Source organism: Watersipora subatra, chromosome 10 (genome assembly GCF_963576615.1).
Source record: "Watersipora subatra chromosome 10, tzWatSuba1.1, whole genome shotgun sequence".
In the NCBI taxonomy this organism is placed as follows: Eukaryota; Metazoa; Bryozoa; class Gymnolaemata; order Cheilostomatida; family Watersiporidae; genus Watersipora; species Watersipora subatra.
Window position 1 is genome coordinate 54,685,538 of NC_088717.1, and position 7,541 is coordinate 54,693,078.

At 38.4% G+C, this 7,541-nt stretch overlaps 1 pseudogene; it reads right to left on the reverse strand.

The window, feature by feature from the left end:
- Nucleotides 1–3,391: 3,391 nt before the first annotated feature.
- LOC137407219 (replication factor C subunit 3 pseudogene) lies at nt 3,392–5,262 on the reverse strand (annotated as a pseudogene).
- Nucleotides 5,263–7,541: the final 2,279 nt, after the last annotated feature.

Consider the following 7,541-nt stretch of genomic DNA (forward strand, 5'->3'; position numbering starts at 1 on the left):
GTTTGGTCGTGGGATTACATCCATTTATACTAATATAATCATAATTTTTAATTTTTCAGCTGTGGTATTGATGTAGGCAAAACAAAGAACATTTTTAGAGACAAAACACATGCAATACTAACTCCAACTGTGACATCAGGCAGTCATAGTTTTGTTAAATCCCTACTTAGAAAATACAGTGTCAATGACAATGGGTGAATGTGAGGCAAAAGCTTTTCTGTCGGCCGCCATTCATAAAAATTTTGTTCCATCTAGTGGAAATTCTACAAATCATAATTTCTGTTTAGTGCATAATCAATTTCTGTTTATGAACTTACATGAGCATTTATGATTGAACACTCCTGGACCCAACGTAAGTCTTTTCAAAGTTCATAAGCTTAGCAGAGGGGGTTCAAAATCTTTATACCACACTGTCACTTTTTTACAAAATTTTCTTCAGGATCTTATCGCTTGTAACTCAGACAGCCAAACTGAATACAAATATCTGAGAATAAGCAAAGCTATGGGCCAGCTATTGAACTAAACAGTAAAACTTGGTTCAATTTTACTCTTTGATCGAACTTGGAATAATAAGATGTTTATCACGCAAAAGTAACTGCATTATCAGATTAAACACTTATGACTGTTATTAATGTAGAGCCAAGCTCTAGTTGCCAAACTTTCATGCTGCCCCATGATCTAATCTAATCAACTAAACCAATTACATACATGTACAGTAATTTTCAGATTAGGTATTGCATCAAAATTGAGAGTTGTCTGTCCATATATATGGTAGAATTATATTGCAGCCTGATGTCAACAACAGAAGGGGAGTTTTGTGTCCTTTTCTAGTGCTGCTAGTTGCAAAACTGTTATAGTTAGATATTGCACGTCCTTTATGAGCAACACGAGCGACGACATTAGGGGTAGTAGCAGCTATAGCTCGAAAATTGCCATCTAGTAACTGAACTGTACCAGCAACTTCCATAGCTCTAGCTAATGTTGTAACTCTTGTATCCTCAATCAGCTTTTTCGATAATCCTGAATGATTACAAAACCAAGTCTCTCAAAGTCTGACACTGACCAGCACTAAGTCCCATTAATAAGATAGGTACCTTCTTTGCATTCTCGGTACAAGACACAGCAAAATAGCATTCTAATCTTTCCAAAACCGAGTCAACCTCGGTGCCGTCATCAAATGTGGGAATAGGTAATCACAGTTAATAATAACAACGAGTTAAATAACCAAAAAACGAGTCAATTTTAAGCGAAATCATCTTTGTCACCAATATTGTGTTTTGGTATGCATTTGAAGTATACACGATGTGCAGATGGTTACGATTGCATTTATTGACAGAAGAAACAGATACCCTACAGGATAAAAATATTCGTTAGTTATAAAAATTCGTGATTTCACGAACAGTCAATTCCGCGAATTATTAAATTCCGTAAATAATTAGTTTTATTTTTAATCACAAGGGAGAATAACTACTGCATCAAATTAAAAACTAGTCGCTAGGCTAGTTTTTAATATAAATACTAAACGTAGTTGAGTTCCAAAACATTTTTTAAAATCATTGCGTGGGCTATGAGCTAACACCATTGCCAATGCATCACATTTACTTACAAAATTATTCAAGGTTGTCACAAGATATGCAGAATGGCGTCATCGCAAAAATAGCCGCTAGGCAGAAGTACTAAACGTAGCTGAGTTCTAAAACTTCTTTAAAATCATCGCCGGGCTTCGAGTTTTATTGCCATTGTATCAAACTTTACAAAATTATTCAAGGTTTTCACAAGTTATTAGGCATGGCTTCGTCATCGCAAAAAAATCTCTCCTAGTCTTTTTACATTGAAATCAATTCCATCAATCTCTAATACCGAAGTTGAGGACGATCATGATTCTGATCTGGACATTATGGTATGTATTTGATTTGCAGTGCAGATACGCTTTTCCATAATTAACTGCATTAGTTAATTCTTTTGTTTAAAAACTGATCGTTTTCATTAAATACTTCAGCTATTGTTTTTGTACTTCCGTAACACTTATTAATATTTTTTCTTCTTTGTGTTTACTGCAGATTGAGAATGAAACAACCTACTCCGATTACGAAAACTAGAGACAATTAGTAATATTCATCAAGGCAGGAATATTGGCAGAGAAGCAACCAGTCAACCTAGACCCCCCTTCATCGACAACAACTCCTTGATATCGCTGCAGCAAACATGATTAAATTATATATTTTATTTCATGTATAGATATATTATAATTTATTACAAACTTGAGTGTACAAATAAAATATTTCAAAAACAAATAAAATTTTACGAACGATGAATGGTGTAAATATAAACAGTATATAGTCCATATGGTGGTTGTCTAGCTATAAAATTAAACTGGTACTCTTGATAAGTGAATACTAGCGTGTAATGGTACTCTCTGACTAGTTATTTTGTTAATAGCAGCTCTGTCGCTCTTGCTGTCTTGGGTAGATGTTAAAGGCGATTCTCTCGCTACTACATGACTGGTAAGGAAGTTATCATCAGAACTCTCCTTGTGGCTTACTGTTGCAATGTTCTGGCGGTTGGCCAAAGATTTGTGCTCGTAAAGGCGTTTTTGTTCCTTTTTTAAAACAGGTATATTCTCCTCGTTAGCAGCTGCGGTCACTTCTACCTCTATTTCAAGACCTCCCTAAATGATTGGTGATCTTCTAAGAATGACATCTACCACCCTTGCAATCATTGTGCTTCCGTGTATGATAAAAAATCTCTCTCACGCTAAAACAAATAATGAAGCGGTAAGGATGAAAAAAATAAATATTGCTTTTTACCGAAGAACCAAAGTAAAATTCAACTAATTTAGTAAATGTGAAAAACTCATTACTCACCACAAATTGTTGGTTCATCAAAGGCCTCCAAATCTATGAATATTCGTGAAAACCTCTGAAAGCAGCAAAGAATTTATAGCTTAGCACGATCGACCCGTACACAGGTGTCCTTTAGCGGAATGTTGCCGAGGCCGGGCCGTAGTCTACACACACAAAACAACAACAAAGGTCCACGTAGTTATGAGCAAAAACAAAAGTATCCACCCCGATATCTCACCAGTCCGATGGGCAGTACACACAAAAACTAAACCAATCGACAGAGCCACCCATCATTTCAAAATATATTCCAAGTTTCAAGTCATGTCTTGCACAACTCACCTTGTGGTTTCTCAAAATTTGTCCCCAAGTCCCTATTAATTTGAGACTGTCCGATTGCTGTTTTAGAAATGGTCGCCGCTAGCCTAACCTAACGTCCTGATTCAACATCTCACTAACTATCGGAGCATTGCTAAAAGAGGGAATCAAAAAATTCGGGAGCACTCAGCAATGCCCCGATAGTTACTGAGATATTGAATTAGAACGTTAGGCTAGGCTAGCGGCACATATATCACGTGACTTCTCTGTTTAACCCTCAAAGGATTCTGAGAAACAAAACATGCTTGAAGCATAAGCAAAGCTCTCTGCATACTACGTTCAGATTTTTCTGTGATGCGTGAAGCGAGTCTTGCAGGTAAAGATATGCCTTCAGTCTTTGTTACCCGCATTAAGGAGTTCAGCACCTGTTGATCAGTAGGGTCAGCAACACGAATGAGCAGACACCTGCTTCTGGTTGCCTATATATGTAACCTTAATTGTGCTTGTGCAGATGAGAATAGTACGACAGGAACTGACATATTTTTCCATAGTGCGTCGAAGCGCAGGCTGAGCATCTTTTGTCAGTCGATCGCCATCATTCATAATCACGACTTTAAATTTTTTAGCTTCTGTACTGTCAGCACCAAATCTTGTGGTGGAGGCAAGATTCTTGATGACTTCCTGTATTACAAGTCTATCATGGACCCCACAGTCACTTGGTGTGACATCGATATGATAGTTCGTGGCGATGGCCCTTAGCTTGATCTTAGCACCTGAAGGCGCAGTCAGCTCCATGTTCTCAAATCTGAGTTTATTGATTGAGGCAGCACCATAAATCTCCCTGAGAAAAGCCATCGCTCTGGTCTTTTTTCATGGTTCATGGTATAAGTTCCACTTGGGTAAGTCCTTTGGTTGTTGTGCCTAAAGAAAAGTACGAGGTTCGTCTGTGCGTTGATATGAGATGAGCCAACACAGCAATTGTTAGGTAACACTATTCTGTGCCAACAATGCAGGAAATGCTAGTTGAGCTCAATGGCTCCAAAGCGTTTTCAATGTTGGATTTGAAACACGTTTATTTCCAGTGTGAATTGCATCCTGCATCTCGTAACATTACTACTTTTGTAACACATGTTGGTCTGTTTAGAATGAAGTGGTTAGGAATGGTAGTATCTGCTGCTCCTGAGATCTTTCAGTATACCATTTAGACAGTTTTGAATGGGCTTGAAGGAGTTTCAAATTTAGTCGACGACATTGTCGTTTTTGGGCAAAATAGTGCTGAGCACAAAGTCAGATTGTTAAAAGTAATGAGTCGCTTATCCGAGTGTGGTCTTACTTTGAACTCTGCTAAATATGCATTTGGTGTTTCCTCGACCAAATTTTTAGGTCATGTTATTTCGAGTGATGGTGTCTCACCTGACCCGGGTAAGATTAGTTCAATTTTTTCAGCTAGACCTCCTCAAAATGTAGCTGAATTAAAAGGTGTTTTTAGGACTTGACTTGTGCAATTTGTTGGTTGACATGTTCCCAATCTTGCTGATGTTGCTTCACCTTTGTAGTCACTGACCAAGAACTGTGTTGGTTTTGAATGGTTGCAGGTACACCAGGATGCCTTTGTAGCTATCAAAAATTTGATGACTATGTGAAAACTTAGCATACTATGACAGGAATGCACCCACCACTGTGGTCGCAGATGCAAGTCCTACTGGTCTTGGTGGGGTGTTATGCTAATTTCAACAGAGAGTTTCTCGCCGTTGTTACATACGGTCATCAATGTTTGACAGATGTCGAATCACATTATTCTCATATTGAGCGTGAGGCGCTTGCCTTGATTTGGGCTTGAGAGCATTTTAAAATTTACTTGTTAAGGAACAGTTTCTAGTTGGTTAATGATCATAAACCTTTAGTAGCAATTTTTAATAACCCAAGTTCCGGGCCAACCTCTCCCCCCCCGTTAGAGAAAGATGGAATCTTAGGCTTCAGGCATTTGATTTGTCAACTTCAGGCAATTTTGTCTACCGGGAGGCACTGAGAATATTGCTGATGCCATGTCTCGTTTGAGTGTATCCAGAGATGTCTCTGGGCCAATCACTGATGATTCATACATCAGGGCAGTTGTAGAGAATGCTATGCCTTGTGCTCTGTTTTTGAAGGAACTGTGTGAAGCGACTTTGACTTGTGAGGAATCTAAGACTAGCAATTCAGCATTTCAAACTGGTAATTGGCAGCAGGTTTCTTTTGCAATAAAGGCTGTTCGCAATGAGCTGAGTAGTTGTGAAGGCATAATTCTCCGCGGCAACCGTATTTTTGTTCCAGTGTCATTGCGACACAGAGTTCTTTCTTTGGCTCATGAATGGCAGCAAAGGATTGTGAAGACAAAACGGCGATTACATCTGAAAGTCTGGTGGCCCTTTAAGATTTCAACTTGGTTGATCAACCAGTTTTCCTCTAAGACTGGTAGATAATTTCAAAAAAGCGATCCTTGCAAGCTCATATTATGTTGGTACTGTAATGATAGCATTTGGATGCCAATCCGAAGATATACACAAGCTTCAAACGAACATTAAAGACAAGAATCTCTAGCACTTCATAAAAATTAATTTATAAATGATATGGAATCGATTAAATATTAGTTATTATTCTTCAATATTTGTAAAGAACTACCTGTGGTTATCGCTCGCATTTACTACATGTAAATTGAATAAAGATGATTCAGCAAAATATATCTAGCCATGTTAGTTGTTACCTGTCGACTTCTGTTAACTTATTTCTCCCAAAATAAACAATTAACACAACATTACAGCATGACCGAAAATCTTGCCAAACTACTATAATGACTGTGCTGACTTCTATCTGATAAGTGAACCACTGATGCACGCTAGTATGCTACTGTCCAATACTTTCACTCTTACAGCTGGCACCAAACATTGAAATTCATTTGGCTATAAGCAATGCGGATAATTAGGTGAAAGATTCTCGCTATCTTTAGGAATTAACTCGCTCTGTGAACATATCAAAATGGAAACTACTGTAAACTCTTTTGGTACCGTCTATTAGTTATGTACATTTATCATGCATGAAAGAAGATAACAACCTCCAATGTTAAAAGGTCCAATGTCGGCCTCCTTGTTGACAAAGAGGCCGAATTGTTCTGTAGACAGTGCATTTCATGTCAGTTAGTTAGTAATAATGGTCCTCTTTACCAATCCCTACCACCCAAATGCCCAATGGTCCCTAGAATTTTTGTGCTATTGATTTACTGGGTTCTTTGCCGAATGATCATTCTGTTCTGGTTCTAGTCGATTATTTTAGTAGAATCTTTGAATGTTCTTTTTTTTTAAACAAGGCGGAGAAAGCTGTCCTTTTTTAGAGAATGTGTTTTCACTGTATGGGTATCCGGAGTTGCTTCGCTCAGATAATGGTCCTCAGTTTGTGTCAGGCAAATTTCAAAAATACTTAAAGCAGTGTGGGGTGCGATGGGTATCCACCACACCCTTGTGGCCCAAGCCAATGAGGAAGTGGAATGCATGAATCGGACTCTTTTAAAGGTTCTCAAAGTTGTGAAAGAAGAGGGCAGAGATTTCGAAAGAGCTGTGTGGGAATCTGCTATTGCTTACAAGTCGACGCCTCATTCAGCAACAGGAATGACACCTTTTTCTTCGATGTTTGGCAAAGAAATGAGAACTAAGTTACCAGTACCTATGTACAGCTATCTTGTTTGTGGTATAGACAGTGAGGCTAGGGATTGTGATGTTCAATACAAGAAGAAAATAATAACCTATGCCGATTGGGGCACTACAGAGACTGAGTTTGGAGTAGGAGATAAGGTGGTTATGAGACAGGAGAGCAAGGGGAAGCTAGACACTAACAATAGACGAGAAGAGCATACAGTTGTTTGGTTTCAGGGTTCCGATTGGCTCATTTGGCTCAGTTTGTGCGAGGCCGGATGGTTCTTTGGTTCGGAGAAACGCATTTTTTGCAAAGCAGCTTGCATCTCCTAGTTCTTTTGACAACAGCCAACAAGTAGATGAGAGTGTAGCGCAGGTGCCAAACGAGCAATCTAAGTCTAGTGTTGTTATAGAGGATGGCCTTTCCAGTCGTAGGTGTAGTTCTCGGGCTCATAAGCGACCTTCAAAGTTTGACGCTTTTTAAATGTATTAGACACACGCACACTGCTGGGGTACTTGTCTTGTTTTTATATTTCCTTTTACTTGGTGCATTTCATGTATTTTGTTAACATTAACTTTAGACTATGCTAGTAAGTAGTTGTCTTGTTTTATTGTGTATACTCAACTAACTAATTACCTTTTGTTTTGTAATGTACTTTACCATTTAGTCTTGAAGGAATGTTGTGTCCATAGAGTTATGCCGCTCTTTATGTTTAAC